Here is a 20,406-nt window from a genome sequence, read left to right as displayed (position 1 = left end):
TATAGCTGTGGATCTGGAGATGGGTACAGAAACCCAGCGAACAAAGCAAATTGGAAAAGCACCTTTCTTAAGCAATAAGAAGACATGCTATCAGTGCCCTTCTGCACAATTACTGCCTGCCCCAGGCACTGCTCTAAGGCACAGAGTCAAAGGTTGTCTTTCTCAACCACTCGATAAATACTTTAAATCTCATTCCTATTACTGCTTTGAAATGAAAATTAGGGGAGGAGGGGATCAATGGGTGTGTGTTTATTAAGAGGTGTCACTGAAATACTTCATTTGCAGATCATCTTCCATCTGAGGGCCTCAGAGATCTTTACAAACATCTCAACACAACTCTGAGACTTTTAAGCCCATTCTTGAGGTTGGCAGTTTTATTTCCCTGAATGGGCCTGGAGTTTGGCACACTCATCCATTTTCAAAAGCATCCACCAGGCACAGACTGGTATCCAACATCTCTCCTGGGGAGAACACACTAGGAAAATCTGTTGAATCTAAAATCATATTAAAACACCCTCCTCCCCAGGCTCTTTGAGACCCACTGCCCACCGATACATTTAGAAGGAGCCATCTTTTCTGTACTAAGGTTTAAACCAGTTTGTTGGGTCAGTGGACGCATCCTTCAAAACACACCATTTCCTCAGACACAAGCCACTCCTAAATAAGAAGCGTGTTCCATTCAGTCCTCCTATGTCAACTTTGGAAGCTGATGGAACTTTGCTGATACTCAGACACAAGAAAAAAACAGCAAAATGTAGGAGAAAGCAGTATTTCAATGTAATGGGAAAGAAGTGGAAAAAATCGCTCCTTTTGACAGAAGAAGGAGTCAACTGTGCAGTTTTACTAGCAATGTCTGGTAGCACCTGCACACTGCAGTTTTTCACAGACGTAGATAAAAGAGCATTACAGTGGGGAAAAAAAAGTAATTAAAACATTTAGCATGCCTTTGTCTTCACACGTTGCATTTACTGCCTTCTTTTTCCAGATCTTCATAAATTCCAAAATGTACGATGATGCAATGTGTATATCTCATTCCCTGTGACTGCACTTCAATGCAGACCTAAACCCCAACCCCACAGCTTCCCCAGGGAAAATAACTCTGCATAAAGCTCCCTGGTGCACAGCTGTACACCAGACATGATTTTTGATGCACCACAGTTTTACGTCAGAGTAAGGGAGTGAAAGGGTGACTGTTCTTTACCACTTGTTTCTTTTTCTCCTTGCCAATGACCAAAATGCCCTCTGAAAGGTCCCTGAAAACTCAAAGAGAACTTTCTATCCAGAAAACAAATAAACAAAACAATCTGCCACATTTTGGCTCCAGTGGGACTTACAGCCAAATTTTCAGAGTCTAAAGCCTGCTATGGAGCCACTGCTGCCTCTTCTGTGATAGAGCCAGGACACATCTTCAGATTTACTATAATTCTTCACTTTTGTACCCCTCGAAATCATAAACATCACCAAGCCCAGCAGTATTATGTATTTGATGAACGTGTACAATCTATTATCTCATGCAAACAAGCTTGAAGCATCTGCATCTGCAATGCCCCTCAGTGTTACACAAGAGCATTTCTGTATGAGACGCTATTTATGTAGCTGAATATACACATATGCATACTGCTATGCATATGTATATGTGAAGGTACAGTGTATGCACCCTTACAGGTAGCTGTTGTTCCACAGCCACAGAAGCACATCAGGAACCCACATGCACCCTGCTGCTGCGTCTTGCTGCAGCTGGCAGTGTGTAGCAGAGCAAGAGGGCAGCTTCCAGTGGCTAACCTGCAAGGAGCCTCTTGCTGGTTACTTATTCCAGTTTGAGCCTGCAGCAATCTCCATTGGTTAAATAAGCCTCTGTGCGTTAGGTGTGCAGGACACTCAACTCACAGCATTGTTTGGGGCAACTCAAGTCCAGATGCCTTAGGCATGTGTCTGTACTATCTCTGTAGCTGTGGATGTGAGTACTGGTTGCTTTGGTTGCCCTCGTATGCCCAATGTTTGACCACTGGGTGAGGCCGGACCCAAAGTCCTTTGAAGTCAGGAGTGTTTTCAGGGAAGCTGCTGGCTCTGGGTCTACTTGATCTGGCATTGTGATCAGAACTCAGTTGGAGAACGGGAGAGCCACAACTCTGACACCAGAATAGATGTTATCTCAAAATCATGACCAGCTGCACTGGGAAACCAAAGAAATGACTGCCATTGGAAATTTCCCAGGAGGCGAGCTGTTTATTTTCCAAGTTTTTGGTCTTAGGGACTTACTGTTGAAACAACTAAAATAAAGACAAAATAGGTAAAAGGAGATAGGCTGAGGAAGGAAATGTTGCATCTTGTCCTCTGTGATGGAAATTTTATGTCAGACTTTACTCTGTGTTCATCCCATGCATTTCCTTTGGAAATCATGGTTCACCTGGCATGACTGCAGCTATCCATTTCCAGTCACCCAACTGAGGGAGATCCCAGGTTGTCCCTCCTTCCTGCCCTCTGGGGGTGCACCAGTCCTTGTATGGTCTGCTGTGCTCCTCACCCAACATTTGCTGTGTGGCTGAAGAGTGAGGTAGAAGAAGGAAGGTGCGTCTGAACTGCAAGTTCAGATGGCTTTTTTTGGTGTAAATTACTGCCTTTTTGTCTGGCTTGATGCTTTCTGGGCACTGGAAGAGGTCCAGAAGTGAGCATTTCCCTTCTGACAGTGGGGAAAGAGCAGATTCCCTGACACAGTGGGTGAAATAACCTCTGTTAGTGGCTGCTGCACGTGCGCTGCCATGCCTTATCATCTGGGCATGAGCCAAGGAAGGGGAAGTCTGTGTGCTTCACCTTTGACATCAGGAAGCCAGAGAGAGACTGCATGTATAAAACTTTGCTCTACAAATGCATATTTCTTGGCTTATTACATGGATAAGTTATGCTTGTTCCACAACCTGCTCTCCTTGCTTTCAGACCACCTTCAAATACTTCAGTCTTTCCAATGGCAATCACTTCTTCAGCTTCCCTGTGCCTTTGGCCTTGGCTTTGAGGTGACAACAACAACAACAACAACAGCAACAACAAAACGACAAAAAGACCTCTGTCAAATTTCATGGCATTCAGCTGCTGTTTCAGTGCCAATGTCTGTGCACAGATCTCAGGGAGAAGGCAGTTTCTGTCCACTTTACCTTCCCATAATCGCTATATCGCAATAGTTGAAAATAGCAGCCATAGGGACAATGGCTGGGATGCAGTTAGTCCACCACACCACGCTGTCTCCTATTTTCAGCCATTCATCCCTTAAGCTCTTTCTCAGGTAGTTCATAAAATATTCATGTGGGAGATCCCAGAAATCTCTCTTCTCCTTTGCTGTAAAAAAGAAAATGACGAAAGTGCTTCTCTTCAACCAGTGCTTTCTTTTGTAAGAGAAATATTTTATCTTGCCACTGAGACAGTAATTTCTGCTTCCAGAAACAGGAAGAGAAGTATAAACAATGTTCAGCCAGAACAAATAATAGAGGAGATTTGCCAACCACATTCCTAAAGGCACATATACAATGTCTGTGAACAGGACTGCCACAGCCCATGATTCCTGACATTCAGAGCTGCCACACCATTTATTTTAGGTTTAAGATTTATGAAAGATTAATGATGATAAAGGCCTACTGCTAGTCCTAGGCAATCTCAGGATCTCTTGCAATTTAAAAACTGTCCCCATTGACAGTTGCAGAAAAACAGAAGGCAGAGCAGTGGATGCAGGACATGGGGAGAATGCAGTTCTTCAGATCTCCTCCCAGCCCTTGCAGATATCTGGCACAATTCCCTCTGTAGGAGTGTAAGTTCTGCACATGCAGCACAGTGCCTGCAGAGGAAAAACACAAGAGGATTTGCCCGAGGAGCAGCACTGCAGGGCTCTGGCAGAGGGACTCTATGTCCCAGATCCAGACACATTCTGCAGGTTGGCAGACTGTGATACTTCGAGTGATCGGTGAATTCAAGTCCAAACAGAATCACAGAATCATCGGGCTTGGAATGGGCTCTGGAGATCATCTAGTCCAACACCCTCCCTGCTAAAGCAAGTTCCCTATAGTGGGTTGCCATCTTCCTTCTGCTGAGTTTGGCTGTAGTAGTTTTCTGTTCAGATGGTTGCCTACATTTTCTGGGGCATGGCTCACTCTTAGCTTCTTGGAAAAGGACAAAATTCAGAGGGGAAGGCTGGCATGCAAAGCTTGTGATGTTCAATCCCAACGTTTGCTGTGGCAGAGGTGGTAGCAGGCAGCCCATCTCTGGGGCAAGATGAGGAAGAGACTGGCAGAGTCATGGAAGTGGTTAACTGGGAAGATCTATGCATCAGGTCAGATGCAGAAAGAGCCTGCCCTGGAGATAGGAGAGCTTTCAGTATGACTGGGAGCTCATCACACCCAACTTCTGCCCCTTTCTGTGTGAGTGGGCACCTATCCCACATCTGTCCCGCTCCTGAGCAAGAATGTTGGCAGTGTTTTAGGGAGGTTTTAACTGAGGTTCCTGGCAAGCAGTGCTGATGATGTCTGTGTGGTCAGCTCCTGGGAAGGAGATAGGGAGGTGACTGTCAGAGGCACCTCTGATGGTTATTCATCAAGTCAGGGCTTGGGGGGAAAATTACAGAAACTCATTTGACATGGGGAGGTTTTGGTTTGATTTGAATGCCAGAGAAGAAAGAGGAGGGCTTTTTGATGTAACTGAGATTTTAAAAATAATAAATGAGGGGAAAAAGCCTTATTTCATGATTGTTTAAAGCTGTTTAAGCAGTCCTGGAGGCATAAAAACTAAGAAAAGTTGAGTTAGCAGTCATTCTGGGCTCACTGAAAAACTTGTCCTTGGCCTATCGTTTATGTATCCTTAATAAATACTATTGCCCTACAACAGGACTCACATAAATGCTCCAGACACATCTGTTACAGGCATTATGATCTGCATCTTTTACACTGTGTAGTGCTCCCATTATAAATGATGAGCCAATAAATTCTCTTGAAAAAGTTTTATGACGCTTTAGTTGACATTTGGGAGCTTCAAAGAATTGCATAGAGCTGCCTGTATGTACTGTTCTTCATTGATTAGATGAGCTCATTGATTTCTAGCAAGACCAAAGATAGAAGGGAACTGGTAGAGCAGTTAGACAAGAAGACCTACTAGGCCCATTTGCCAGTTACCTGCAAGAGTGGATGTTTCTCCATACCATAGCCAATGAAGTATCATTTCTACTTTTATAAGACACCAGCAATGTCCTGGACATGTGGGAGTAAGGTTTCTGCTTGTAGCTCTTTCAGCTCCCAAAATTGAGAGTTTGCCCTTGTAATTTGCCCTGCTGTTGGCCACAGATGATCTCTTCCACATGTTTCCACTCATCTCCAGCGCTTCTCCTCTTTTTTGCTGGGTGTCCCTAACTGTGACTAGCAGCAGACAAATGAAAGAAGCACATAAAAAGTGTAAAAAAGGAAATAAGAGTCCTCTTTGATGCCATCTAATAGTCATTAGTCACCTCCTGAGATGGTGCTCCTATATCGAATAGTGAGTGGCCCATGAGATCGTCCTACTCCTGTTTGAAGTGGTTTGAAGGAACTTTTCAGCCCAAGCACAAGATGCATTTTGCCTTTACTTCCAGCCCTCCAGGCTCCTTTCTGGTTTTCTGCCACCCAGTATCCAGTGTTTCTCTGAACACAACTGCTGAATATTTCCTTCTAGTTAACGTCACATTTTGGGCTATTTCCCTCAGCTCTATTAGCTAGCATTTTTTTGAAATGAACAGCCTTAATTGGATCAATTTGAAAGGATATTAATTTTCTGTCCATTTATCCAATCTCCCATTCTCCCCACTGGGGTTCACAACCCCTCTGAATCTGAGTGGCATCAATGAATACAATTAATATAGAGCGCACATAGACACTCAGATCATTAGTGAGAATGTTAAATAAGATCTGGTCCAGTATTGATTTCTAGAGCATCTAACTTTTGAGCTATTCCCCATCTAGCCATGTTCATGACTAATGATGCGTTCTACATTTAGGCAAATGAGATTTTGGCATGCTGCCAGTCCCAAAAATCAAGATAAAGCAAGAGTGGGGCTGTTCTCCATCACTTCTGGTGAATCATAAAAATAACATATCCTCAGTTCAGATCAGATGGGGTTTTTCTTTTCTTGAAATAGAAGTTTTGTTGTTTGGTTTTTTTTTCAAATACCAAGCACTTTTAAACTCGCTTGAGTTGTAATGTAGAGGGAGAATTTTGAAAGAAAAATAGTTTGGAATCAGAAAATACAAATGTTGTTCTTCTCAAATGATTCAGATGCTGGATTTTTTAGGGTGCTTACTTTTTCAGGACAAAACAATTTAGGAAAAATCATGGAAAACATGTGCTTAGTGGCAAATTTACATTTTCCACCCCCGTCTTTACCCATGGAAAGTAGAAAATGAAAAATTTAGTTTAAAGTGTTATCCATGATCTATTTCTGATCATCATACACCAAGTTCTTGTTTCTTTTTCATTTAATTCCATTTTTAATATTTTGACATGTTAATGCGACAGCTCATTTTCTGAGTTAGGAAGCATTACTGCTTGCTGTTATCATTAATCATGTTTACTGTAGCAACACCTGAAAGTGCTCAACTGCATCCAGGAGCCCACAGCACTGGGCCCAGGAGGAGCAGGCAGATCCTTCTGCTCAGTGAGCAAAACTGGACCCCAACTGTAGCAGGCTGTGACACATAGGAAGTTGAGCACTGTAATGCCCTTTTTACTGCCTTGGGGTTTATTTCTGTTAGGTGTAGTTAGAAAGGGATGAACTCATTGAGATGAAAAACAAGATATGGACTGAGGATGGGCTCCAGAAACTTGAAGTCATAGGAATCTGTTAATTCATTTTTATCTTTATGACAAGTGATGTACAAATTTGTTTTTACTGTTGTTCTATTCAATGTGAACCTTTTAATTTCAATTTTAAAATAAAACAGGCATATAAAATTAATTCCCTTTCTGCTCAGTCAGTGAACTGATGCAGTCTCTCTCTAGGCTACTGTCTTCTCCTGCCCTGTTTTTGTGCAACTTTGCTTTAGCTCAGAGCTTTTGGTCCTCGGTTTCAGCAGAAGCCCAACGCTCAGAGCAACATGAGCTTTCTTCAGTGTGAGAGCAGGTGGGATCCAGAACTTGGGGTGGCTGCACAGCAGTTCTGCACTCCTTGTGGTGCAGCCTTGCCTAGCGCAGAGCAGTCCCATGGCTGGCTGATGTGCATGAACTCAGTCTTCTGCATGGCTCATCTCTGCGCACGTACCTGCTCCTCTCTATAAAGTTTCCTCCTTATTTTGCTCCACTAATTGGGTACAAAGCTTCAAACAGAAAAAAAAAAAAAAAAAAAAAAAAAAGAAAAAAAGGGAAGATAGGGATGCTGGAGCACCATCCCAAATGACAGATGAGAGCCTGAGGATGTATATCCAGAATAAGAGTCCTTGGTATGTGCACGCGGAAGCAGGGGAGAAGGGAGATGCTTATTAGCCCGAATGGGAGCTCTGTGCACAGGAGAAGAGTGCTCTGTGGCCCTGAGGATGTAAGGAAGATTTGCTAACTTTGCTTTATACTCTTCATGCAGATAAGGAAGCCTCTCAGTCTCCAATCATAAATCGGTATTATACAGTATACTCCCAAAGGCCATAATTACTTCCAGAAGCAGAAATTTGAATGACCCAGATAATTAGTTCAGTGCAGCTGGTCCAAAAATTATTTACATAAAAGCCAGTTTTACTTGAGGGGGAAGAAAAACAACCTTGCTACCGAGAGTAATGACCCAGTTAGCTTTGCACAATGAGTCTGAGGAGGCAGAGCATGAGTGGCAAGACGGTGGCCTGTGCCATCGCTCCTCTCTTGCTTTAGAAAGCAGGCAGAGGGCTGCTAGCCTGCAAATGATCCTCTCCATGGACAAACGTACAGTGAAGAGACAGGGAGACAGGAAAAGCATGTGAATTTGACCTTGTGCTTTCTGCAAGAGTCACTCTAAGGTACACGCTGCCTACAAAGGGGTGACATTTCCTTTGCACCAAGGGAGCAGCAAGCAGGCTGAGAGGCAGAACAGCTCTGTTCTCTCCAGGCCCCCACACAGTGGACTGATGCAGCTGGAAACCAGTCTGTGTGGTTATCTGCATTAATTTTTAACCAAGCCCATTCCTCCATACTGCTCAGCACACGGCTGGGCAGCAGTGGAGGTGCCCTGGAGAGGAACACACAGCGGCTCTATGGTCTCAGAGGTGCAGCACTGATGTTTCAGAGGCTGTGCTCTCAGTTGTTGGGTTAAAAAAAAAAGTAAAGAAAGGTTTTCAGAATGTGTGTGAATTTGAAAGAATTTGAGCAATTCAACCCTTTACTGGTGGATCTGTGCACTTTGAACATGAGCTAATAGACACACCAGCCCTTGCTGGGTTAACAACCACCATTTATTTACAGCTGTGCCCCAAGTAGACAGGTTCTGAGTTTTTCAGTGATCTGAACTCATCCCCACAGCCAGCTCTTTGGTCCCTGCCAGCACTTCAACCCCAAAGGCAACAAGGGGGGTGGCTGCCCATCATCCTCCCATTGAAGGCCATCCCACTGCCCCATCATGGAGTATCCCCCCGACTCAATTTGGGGACAAGCTCCTTGCTGCTCCCTTCACACCACAATATCCTGTCCCCTGTCCATCAGCACACCAAGGGAGCCAGGACCTGCTGATGAGCACAGCAAGTCACAGAGCCACTGAAAACGAGGAGGTAGGAAAACTGATTTGCAAGCCTGCATTTGTTGTGCCCCTGTCTTTTTGCCAAGTACCCCAAAGGGCTCACACATTTTCATTTAGGCAGTGGCCACCACCAAAATAGGCCAAGAAAGGTGCCTGTTGTCTCCAACATGCCACAGGCATCCCTCAGTGTCGCCACCACTCAGCACTCCCTCAAAGGGTGAGAGTTTCTGTGCTTTTTCTTCCCCGAGTCTCACTTGCTTTCAGAACAGAGCCTTCATACCCTAAAGGAGCAAGAAGACAAAATCTGTGAGGAACAAAACAGTGTAACAACGAGCTTTTGTATTCAAGAGACAGCACAAACACACCTACTTAAAATAAAAAATAATTTTAAAAAAAAAGGTTCCCTTAAAATGTTGTAAAATGTACAAATAATAACAGTAAATTGCTGTGTATCTCAGCAGTACCACATTACTGTTTGCTATTAAGTTTGCAATGGATAGCACTTGCTACTTAACAGCATAGTAAATAATCAGGTAACATTGCCATAAAGAGGCTGGATCTGGTTTGCCTCCCACTTACACTGCTTTTATGCCAGTGTGCGCCCATTGACTTAATGGGGTTAATCTTGATTTACAACAGTGCAAATGGAAAGGTGAATTAAAGACCACAGCAGGCAAGCTGGAGAGGATGCTGCATGCAGTGGGCTGGATCCTGGCTGCAGCAACACAGCCCCGGGCTGTGAGCAGCGTCTTCCAGCTGGAGCTGCACAGTTGCCAGTGCAAAGGCAATGTAAATCAGGCTGTGCTAAGCTCTGTTCACAGTGAAAATACACACTGTGCACAGCCGCACAGCACACCATGTCAGAACACTTTTTCCTCACCCCACCTGCTTGCCACGTGTCTCAGGGGCTTAAGAAACATTGCTTGTGTACACCATGAACAACTGGGATGTGCAAACTGGGAAGATATCATTCTGCTCTTTGCCTAAAGGCAACTCACACAAGATCCTAGGGGCACGTATTGGATGTGCAGAAGCTGGAGACAGAAATGGATTAACAACTTTTAGACGTGGGCTTTCAGAACCAGCTGGCTTAAAAGTTGATGCAAACTCTGGTGCATCATTTTAGCATGTGCTGCACAGTCAGATGTAAATCAGCCTTATTCATCAAGCTTGAACTTGCTCTGGTTCATGATTCTTAAGTCACTGACCCCAGAAGCTGAGCATGGACACCCTGCAAATATTGCTGGTCAAGCAGAAGTGTATCTCATATAAGGCACACAATGTACTGAGGTGGACAGCAGGCCCTGCAGGAAGGATATCAGAGGACAGAGGTTTCTTTTGCAGCCAGAGAGCAGATGAGGTAGAGACATAGGATCATAGAATCATTAAAGCTGGAAAAGCCCTCTAAGATCACCTAGTCCAACTACCAGCCCATCCCCACCATGCCCACTGACCACAGCCCTCAGTGCCACATCCACACGGTCCTTCAACACCTCCAGGGACGGTGACTGCACCACCTCCCTGGGCAGCCTGTGCCACTGCCTCACTGCTCTTTCTGAGAAGAAATTCTTCCTCATATCCAACCTGAACCTCCTCTGGCAAAACTTGAGGCCATCCCCTCATGTCCCAAAGCTGTCTCCCCTGAGCCTCCTCTTCTCCAGAATGAACAATCTCAGTCCTCATAAGACTTGTAAAAAGACCCAGATCTGTGTGTCTCCAAGGTCCCCAGGTGCCTGTGAATTTTGGTGAGTAAGCGATGCGGTGCTACTCAGGCCATCCTCGTTTCCCACTTGCAGTTGGAAATCCTGTCAGTTGAGATTTGCATGTATCTTTCTCCTTTGACACACACCAACTGGCTCCCCAGATGCCATCAGACAGCAGAAAGCGAGCTCAGCACCTCATGCCCACCTGATACACAGAGTATTTCCCATCTCCCAGTCACAGTGTGAGCATAGCACAGAATGAGATCCTGCCCCCACCCATCAGCTCACCCGCTCTCTCTGTGTGTATGAAGCCATCTCAGCCTTGCATCCCTGGCACCTCACATCCCTGCCTGCTGCACGTACAAAGCACAGGAGGGAAGAACAAAGCAGAGGGGGTGAGGGGATGTTCTGCCTCTGCTCGGGAACATGAAAAGTCCTGGAGTTAAATACCAACAAAATATTCAGTGTTAATGTTTAATATTGCCAGGAACTTGTCACCTCCGCTTACCGTCTTGGAGCTGCCGCTCTCACAGACTCCCACGTCTGAGCTCTGGGCCTAACATGCTTTCCCATTATACATGAGAAGGAAAGACGAGAAACCCAGAAGTAGAGAGACAGTGACTGCCTCAGTTACAAAGCCAAGGAGGGCTTTTTTTTCCCTTTTTGTTTGCAGGGGAAAAAAATATGACTCACATGGCAGAGCTCCTGAAACCACCACTTTTCGGGGGTTACCTTTTTTAAGCACTCCCTTCCTCACCTCTGTGAGATGCATTTGCTATACAGCAATCTGCAGTGGTGCATGCAGAAATTTGTGTGTTAAAAAATGCACAAACGCCACTTTGCTTGCAAAACAGTATTTCTTATTGCAACTTGATGCTGAGCATCTCCCTTTTGCCACTGGAAGCTCAGGCACTGTGAAACAAAAGGCAGATCTCCTTGCAGTCAGCACACTGTGTATTTCATGCAACTGGCTGGGGCCACCTCACCCACCTCCGTGGTTTCTCTGAAATGCTTTCCTATCCCTCTAGGCTGCATGGTTAACGGGAATTCAGGCTCTTCTCACAATGCAATCAGGCATCTCTCCTGAATTTCTGATTATTGGGAAGGCTGCATGAAACCCAGCTTCCTTAAGCACAGGAGGAATAGCACTGAAAATACAGCTTATCTCCTTGTCCTGCACTCCAAGCCTCTTCTGGTCAGCGCCTTGGCCGAAAGCTCTGGCATCTGCCAAAAACATGCAACATTCTTCTGCTGGTTGGCTCTTGCTATTCCTGGTACACCTTTGCTCTTTTTTTCCCACAGCAACACCCCTGAAAACAACACTCTGCTCAGTCTCTGCAGCGTGGAGCAGTCCAAACCCTAAAGAATACATGGCCTGCCCTTTTTTTGGAGCACTGGGATAAGTTTAATGTCTCTTACAGACAATTTACATGAAAGATGTCTCTAAACAGAGCTTTTTCACAAAGGTTTGACACAGCTGTAGCAACTCTCATCACCCTTGTATAATTCCTGCAGCTAAAGCTTTCCAGTAAAAGCTCAAAAAAAAGGTAAACAGATCTTTGTGGAGTTCCTTGACCAGACCCTTCAGGCTTGCGATGCACGTGGCGATGTGCTGCTGTCCTTCCCAGCCTGCAAACCAGCTGCGCTGGGGGAGGGCTGTCACCTACCTCTGTGTTTCACCATCTTTCAGCATCGCTTTTGTTTTCAGGGTGATCCAAATGCCACTTTACTGCTGATCATTTGGATAGAAACCCACGCAACATCCAGTGGGGTCAGACCAAATCATCCAGAAAGCTGTCTGGCTGCTGGCATGAGCAGATGCTTCAGGAAATGTGCAAGAAAAGGGCAAATTCAAGCTCATCCTTCCCCAGGCAGAGGCTTCCAGCTTCTGACAATCCGAGCTGAAGGATGTCTTCATAATGTTGTCTTTAACATCCCTCAAGAGTCTTTTCTGATCTCAGTCTGCCCGATCACAGTTGGATTGTGTGTTGCTTTTGGCCTTCCCAGCACCCCTCTAGCTGTCAGTGCCATGCCTCAATTACATCTCTTTGTTTTAAATTTATTGCCTGGGTAACTGAAAATAAAATACAATTAAGCAAGATACCGGGCCCTGAGAAACATGAGAAATAGTAAATAACCCTGCTGTGTTATGAGACATTATGTTGCGTCTTCTCTACGACATTCAAGGGTATGTTTCTGTTTAACCAATCTTCCCCCTGAACTTATGCAGTAAACTTTTAAACTTGTTTATGCTTTTGCCACCTAAGTATCTCGCAGCAACAACTTCCTTGGGCAAGACTGTGCTGTTCGTTTCTTTCAATTTGTTTTAAATCTCCTCCTTGATTAATTCACCAGGTTTCTACTTCCACTGTCAAGAACAGCGAGCAGCACTTCTGTTTATGCCTTTCCCAGCCATTTGTGGTTGTACAGCACGCTGTCCACCTTGGCCCCAGCCATCTCTCTCCAGACTGAAGTGTCCCAGTCTGTTTAATAATAGATTGCTGCTAAACTTAACCATTGCTGCTGGAAGAAGTGGTGAGTATAAAGGCACTTTCTGTGGTTGCTCTCAGGGTTTCGTTTTTCTGTTTCATTGACCTTAGACATAATGTCTTTCTGGAGAGTATTTGGGTCAAAGGAATGTAAGATACTGGGAAAAAAAAAATGCAAAAGTACGTGCAAAGAAAGTATATTCCCAAGTGTTTTGGGGAGGGGAGGAAGTGAACTTTATTTGTGTCTGCAAGAAACGAGATGTGAGAAATGTATTCTTAATTACGTGCAAAAGTAGCACATACAAGATATTGTTAGGCACTCATCTGCAATAATCACAAATCTTTATTTTTTATTAATGAACTTGGATCAGAGATGGAGCTGCGCTATATGTTAAGGGAGCTATTTTTTTTTTCCCTGTTGACGTACCTTTAAAACAAGGGAAAAGATAGAAAATGGAAAACATCAATATCTCTGATTTGCAAACCAAAGGGAAGGTTAAGATGGAAAAGTTTGAATCAAAACACACCGAGACCTTTTGTGCAGTGCAGATCCAGAAGTTATTTGCTTGCAGAGGAATTGCTTACTTGCTAGACAGGCAGAAATTACATTTCAAATATTACACAGTGACTCGGCATTGCTTTATATTGGCCTGCATTATAATGGAAGAAGAATTACTTACTATTATGACTTTTAAAAGAAATGAAATTCCACGGAGAAGCTGATGGAAATCTTACCTCTGGATGGGTAACGTGTGCACAAAGGGTTTTTTTAAATGTAATTCCAAAGTTCTTTCCCTCTTTACTCCTACAGAACATTTTTCACTGTTTCTCTACATTTTGCCAAAATTTGCACTGCTTCAGCTCTTGAGATAAAATGGGGACAGATCTTGTTCTGAACATTTCCCAGAGTTGTTTAGCCCATGGTATGCTAACATATTAGAGAAACTGCTAGTGTTGGCTGCTGTTTCTGATTCAGTGATGAAAACACGTTAAGGTTCTACTTAGGAGTTGAATGAGCAAGCAAATCTTCAGCTTGTCATAGCCCTATAATTCAGATACAAGTGATCCCTTGGTTTGTAATTGCCAACTTCACAATTTTCATGAACATTTGTGCATTCATCTTTCCTTCATGAGCTGCTCACAGCCAAGTTACCTTGAGTATCTGATCATCCCATCTACAGTGCCTCGGTTCCTGTGCACCATGGCGTACAGCTTCCTGGCTATGTCACGCAGCCCTTGGACAAAGACGTATTTTTGCCAAGTATAATGGTCTAAGTTGTTTGCCGTGGTTACTGACACAAGGTGATTTGGGCTGTGGGCCTGACGGATGGGCAGGTTGGGCAGGACATGAATAGCAATGTGCCCATCTTCAACCTGAACAGCTGTGCCTGTCCTCACCCATTTGAAAAAACGATGGGAATAGGAGCACAGGTAGGGCCTTAAAACAAGTTGTTTAAACTTTGCAGATATTCTTATTTCAAACTGAGAGGCATTCAGTTCATCTCAGCTCTGACTCCAGTGATTTCTCCCCCCTTTGAGAAACAGTGAATGTTGTCCATCGAAAACAAACATTTTGGGTTTAGAGACCTGTGTGTATTTGATAGTCCACTCTCTACCAGAAAAAAAAAAAAAAAAGTATTGAACAACTCTAATTGAAGGCCTGAGGAGAAAGCTGAAAGGGATGAAAGAGGCCTTACTGAACATTAACACTGTCCAGGAGGACAGCTCTGGCACACTCATGTTGATAGGCAGTTACAGCCCCTAACTGTCAATGCTAATATGCCATGCAGAGAGAAATGTCTCCCGTTCCACCTTGGAATGCATCAGTGATGTATTTGAAACATACCCATCACCAGAGAACACAAGTATGAGAAGCATTTTGTTTTGCAGCAACAAAAAAGATAAAACATTGCAAAAGGTTTCCAAGCAAGCTCTATGGTGAATCATAGCTGCCATGAGGAAGATCTAGAAAAGACAGGAAAAGCTCCAAAAGGAAAAACAAACAAACAGACAAACAAAACAGGGGGAAAACCCCTGCTAGAAGGAGTTGCAGTAATTCTGGAACTAAATGCTGCAGAGGGGAACAGCCAAGAAGGATGAAGAAAGGTTTCCCGAGGCCTCGGGGTGAGCAGTGAGGATGGTATGATGAAGAAAGAATGTGCTGGAGATCCCTGGCTTCACCTCCTACCTTTCCTTCTGGTCACAGAGTGTCCCTGAGGAGGTCAGAGGCTTTTCTGCACTTTGTTTTGATGGGATGGGATGGGATGGGATGGGATGGAATGGAATGGAATGGAATGGAATGGAATGGAATGGAATGGAATGGGGCAAGCGTGTTCCTTGACAGATCTCGTCCTCCTCCAGGGTTATCGATCCATTTTTAGGCTATTTCTCTTCACAAAGCAGACTCACAGCCTGCAGAGCCCGATTGAGCAACTACCCACTGGTCCCCCCAGGTAACACAAGAATCCTTTTGTTTTCAGGCGCACTGACAGAAGGCTGAGGTTTCAGCAACGTGCTGTCCCTACAGGCTTTGAAAAAATAAGGGACAAAGTAGAGAAGAACGACCTTCTTAGCTTCTCCACCAAAGGAGTGCCTACAAAAGCTGGGCTGCTGTTTGGCAGCAGAAAACCCACACGGACGAGACCCTCCTCGGGCCTCATTGCTTCTGCTCCATAGGGACTCGCTCAGGTGCTCACTGCATTTTCTTGTCTCTTTATAGAGCTAGCACTCTGCTGTAATAGGGATAATGATATATTCTGCCTGAAATAGGATGCTTACGAGAGCCTAGCTTGAAATAAAGATTATAAAAATGTAATGTCTGGCAATTGTAATATCATCCTCAGAGTAAGAACGAGAGACAAACAGATATATAGGTAGGCAGACAGATAGATTTCTTAATTGAACTCCCTGCTTGGCTGTGTTTCCTTTAGGCAAGTACCACAGATGAGTAACAATAAAGGATTGCAAGGAAGAACATGTAGGGTTTTTTAACAAATTTGATTTATCTTAGGAAAGCTTTTACATTTCATCAGTCTGTACTGAAAATCCCTAAATAATTCAAAGCATTCAAATGGTCTAATGTTAACAGAATAGCACTGCTCACAGGTGCTTAAAAGTGGAAAACAAGGTAACCATTTCCTCTTTTAAAATACTAATAATATTTCACTTCCCTGCTCCAGAATATTTAATATCATATATAAATCAATAGCTACCCCACTATCTGTCAACAAATAAAAAATTACATTTGCACCTATCCCCAGATGCTCAGAAAGCATTTATTCCAGTCATTTAATCACAAAGCTGTTATTGCAGGGGAAGTTCAAGCAGACATGAATACATGGAGCCAAAAATAGAGAGCTGTGCTGAGGACTTCACTGCAATAGCAGTCTCTTCCAAAGCAAGCTGTTTCCCACTTTCCCAGGAGATGTAGTAGGTATCTCTTCACTTCTCAAAACAATAACTGGTATGGTAAAGCTCAGTCAAGCAAAGCAAAACTTCACTCACTTTGCTTTTCACAGTCAACATCCAAATGCAACAGGGAACCCTTGTTGATCTGATCAGGAAATCTCTCTCTCCCTCAAAGGACCTGGAGTCCCCAAATGTCTTCATGCTGGGGCCTCCATCGGAAAAGGAATTGCATAACAAGACCCATCTGCCTCTGTAGAAAAATGTGCTCAGGTTGGATGAACACTCTTCTTCTATGCTTTTCTGAATGGACCTACATATGGGAAAAGTGAAAATACCCCTCTTCAACCCATAGAAGCCTTATCTTACTGAAAGCAGCAGCACTCCCCTCCCCAGTTTCTCACTGTCCTTTTGATGCTACTTGCCTGCTATTTGGAGATCGGATACTTAGGCATAAGTGTGTGCATGTGCGTGTGTGAATACACATACAGACACCACCTAAGATTCAGAGGAAGAGTGCAGAATTGACATGAGAGGAGCAGCTTCTTATTCACTGGCATTAACACTGTCTTCCTTCTGCACATCTGTGAAAGCCTCGGAGCAGAGATGACTGAATTAGGCTACACCTAAGTCAAAATACTTAACAAATATTAATTAAATAGACCTCCTTCCCAACTCAATGAGAGCTATCCTTTTTGTCTGCAAGAAGTCTGGATGCCCAGAGTTCAGAAAACAGAGTGGTGATACGTTCTCCCAACTCCCCATCCCATGCAAACCTGTTCTTCCTTCCAGACGGGCTGAGTATGTTTACCAAGCCTTTACCTTTGTTTTTTTCTCACCTTCCATCCCCACAGGGAGCCCTCAAGCATGTATTTATTTGCACTTTGAACCTGTGCTTGCTTGCACAGAGATGCTTCAGCTCAGGCTGGGACCTGACTGCTTTAAGGGAGACAGAGACAAGGTTGTCTGAGTGCCAGTAAAGCTCCAGTGCCTTTGCCTGGCATTCCACCCCATTGCTCAAAGTTCTACTGCAGCTGATACCAGCAAGCAGGAAAGAATCCTACAATAATTCAGAGTGATGCATGTGCAGCCCAAATGCCCGTGGGAAAGTGCAAAAAAGTGCAAAGAGACTGGTGCAGGCTAAGCTTCACTTTCCACAGCACAAGCAGCTTCATGCATATTCTAATGCATGCTGTTAATGTTTCTGAGTGTGAGAATGGCTTATTATGTCAGATTTAGTTCTGGGAGTAGTCTTGCATCCTTTAAATGCTGGGTTAAAGAAAATGCTGATGTATATATGTGTGTGTAAATACATATGTCTGGCCCTCTGAAAAATAACAGCCCTGAGATGGATGGACTGATAGGTTCAAAACCTGATGTAAGTGGATATTTGGGTGGCACCTCTCCATCTCAGCCCCAAGGAAGATGCTACAGCTCCCTGTGCACTGCAGCTCTTCGTGCTGCTCCCACATACCTAGGCTACGGGCTTAGGAGAGCCACCATGACTTTGGGAGGCTATTCCAGCCCAAGAGGGCAAAATCAGCCAAGTTCAGTATGACCCAACCCCAGCCCAAATCCACTCTTCAGGTAGCAGATCAAGACTAACTCTATTTGCTCAGAAACTGCATAGATCTGTCTGCTTGTGGGATTTGTGCCAGTCTGATGAAGGGGTTGGCTCCTATCCTCAGCTGAACTCTCATGGCTCAAAGTTGTGCTGGTTTTTCTGTGTCCTTTGGGGTGAAAAATGTCTTGCAGCTGCTGCTTAAAATTATTTCCCTTATGTTTCAACATTCTCCAGATCAATGTCACCTAAAGCAGTGCTCTGAGAGACTGCAATTATGATTGCCCATCACCAACAACCAGACTAAAAATAAAGAGCCACAGTATGAGACTGAGAGAGAAGCAATACAACCTCTGGCAAAACACATCCAATGCTGAAAAGGCCTCACCCCTCCAGTCTTGTCCTCTCCATGCTGAAAGAAGCTTCCATCCGAAAGCATCTCTTTCCAATGCCATCAAGATTGTGTGTAGAAAGCAGCAGCTGAGCTGACCTGTCTCTTTCTTAATTGCCAGTTTTCAGTGGCCGTGAAGTATTGTCCAGTCAGTAAATATGGTGGAGAAAAAGAGAAGTCAGTGAGGCATTTATTTGCCTCTTGGAGGAACTTGGAAACATGCTACCAAATACTTGTTTTTGACCCAAGAGCTAACAGATCGTGTTTTTTTCTCTTGTTTCAGCTTATGTGGAGGTGAATTGGGATGAAAGGATGTGCAAAAGAGGTGGAAACCCAAGGAAGACATTGGCCGAGGAGAGCTTCATTTCCTGCCTGCCAAGAAGGAGGGAGAGCAGCAACGCTTTAGGAGTAACTGAGGTGTGGGTAAGGGAAGGAGACAAGGTATCTCAAATTGATCTCCACTGCAAATTCAGAACTGAGACCTCAAAGTTTTGCCTGGTATATACCAAGTTCTGCATATTATATTTGAGATGGCCTGAAATATTAATTTCCTTTCTTCCTAATTAGTATTTAGATTTCATGAAGAATCAGTTCATTTGTCAAGCTGACCTTGCCCAGAACAGAGTCTTGAGATGTATCATTTATGTGCTGCCAGCAGCACCCGTATTTGAGTTAAGTGGAATTATTTTGTGGCATCTGATCCATGAGTTCCACCAGAGTGTTAGGGCCAATCCTAGCCTTGACCCAAAAGCCTACTTCACATTTTTGCAAGTTTCCCAAGCTCCATCCTGGGCACATTGTGTCCCTAGTGTCCTGCACCATCCACATAGAACTGATCAAGGCAGGAGAGCTGCAAATCACGTTGTATTCTCGTTTGAATGAAAGAATTCCCAGTTAAAACCACAGCATTCAGGCTGATTTGATAACTTGTTTGTCCCGCTGTTTTTTAGGAGATTACAGAGCTATAAATATGTGTTTTCAGGGGAGGACTTAACTGCCAAGAACAAGCAGCTGATGTTATATTATTAGATTCAAGACTAGAAAGAAGAGTCTAGACATTCCCTTATTATGAAAATAAGAATTGTTACTTAGCATTTCTTCTCTGTGCTGTGAAGTGATAAATATGATCAACGCATCTAATATCTCAAGACAAGACTCATTCTCATCTTCAGCTTTCTGCTCCCTGGAATGTTTTATGTGGGTCCACACAATTGATGACGCGTCTCCCGGGGGAAAAAAACCTAAAAATAACATATACAAAATTCATAAGTATTTTACAAGAGACTCCTTTTTCAACATGGGGATTTCAGGCACAACAAGAGAAGGAAGCATCATGGCTGAGTTAGGGAAGGAAGGGAGAAAGTTGACTTATTTAGTTGATCTAGTAAAAGCTCCTTTACCCATGGGCCGTTGATGCATTGTGCCTACAAAGAGCTTTCCTGCATATTTACCTGGCTACATGTATTGCAAAGAGCACTGGGGTTGCAGCCCTGTGGATTGGTGGGCCCACGTGTGTGGTATGAACAGGCACAGCTCTGTTTATTTAATGCCACTGGAGCCACACACATTGGTATTCCAACCCCCAAAGATTTGGAAAAAAACAGCATGTGATGCCCATCACCAAAGAGATTTGGTTGCTTGTTTTTTGTGATGAGGAGTAAGTTGTTCCACATAAATAGCTTACTGCTTTGTAAACGCTCCAGAAGCAAGGGCCTGATCCAGGTTTATCTGCTGCTAGCACTTCAGGCAGGTTGGCTGAGTCCTTACTCGTGCTTGCCAGACTATATAATTGTCAAATCTTACAACGACCAGTGTTTCTAGTCATATTTTATCCTAGAACATGGCTATCAGCTCATATCTATGCCTTATTTACACTGGAATTTAAAATCATATATGCAAACATATGCTAAATCCCTAGCTAAATCCAAGCGACAGCATACATTAAAACATCTTGTCCAGGATATTCTGCAGCTCTGAACTGCAGCATGATCCACAGCAGGCTCTGAACCAAGACACAGCAGCTGAAGCAGCACAGGTGAGACGTACTTTGCAGAGCTGTGGCACCTTCCAGTGTACTCACAATGAAGGCACAGCAGTCCCACAAGGATACACCATGCTGGCATCTGCTCTCAGCATGCCCAGTGAAGCACGGAGGAGGA

The 20,406-nt window shown here is 44.1% G+C and overlaps 1 long non-coding RNA gene across 2 annotated transcripts in view; it reads left to right on the top strand.

Moving 5' to 3' along the window:
• LOC122159680 overlaps positions 1-18,776 on the top strand; it is a 159,630-nt gene extending 140,854 nt beyond the window's left edge. For both annotated transcript variants that reach the window (XR_006168585.1, XR_006168586.1), the window contains 4 exons: positions 12,757-12,936; positions 14,781-15,111; positions 15,371-15,578; positions 18,531-18,776. This is a non-coding gene — a long non-coding RNA (uncharacterized LOC122159680). The remainder of the gene's footprint in view (positions 1-12,756; positions 12,937-14,780; positions 15,112-15,370; positions 15,579-18,530) is intronic.
• The last annotated feature ends 1,630 nt before the right edge of the window (positions 18,777-20,406 follow it).

Source organism: Centrocercus urophasianus, unplaced genomic scaffold (assembly GCF_019232065.1).
Source record: "Centrocercus urophasianus isolate 14NV4802_14NV808 unplaced genomic scaffold, USGS_Curo_1.0 seq_16, whole genome shotgun sequence".
Taxonomy (NCBI): domain Eukaryota; kingdom Metazoa; phylum Chordata; class Aves; order Galliformes; family Phasianidae; genus Centrocercus; species Centrocercus urophasianus.
The sequence above is the reverse complement of the archived record's forward strand: the minus strand, read 5'-3'. Positions and strand labels throughout refer to the sequence as shown.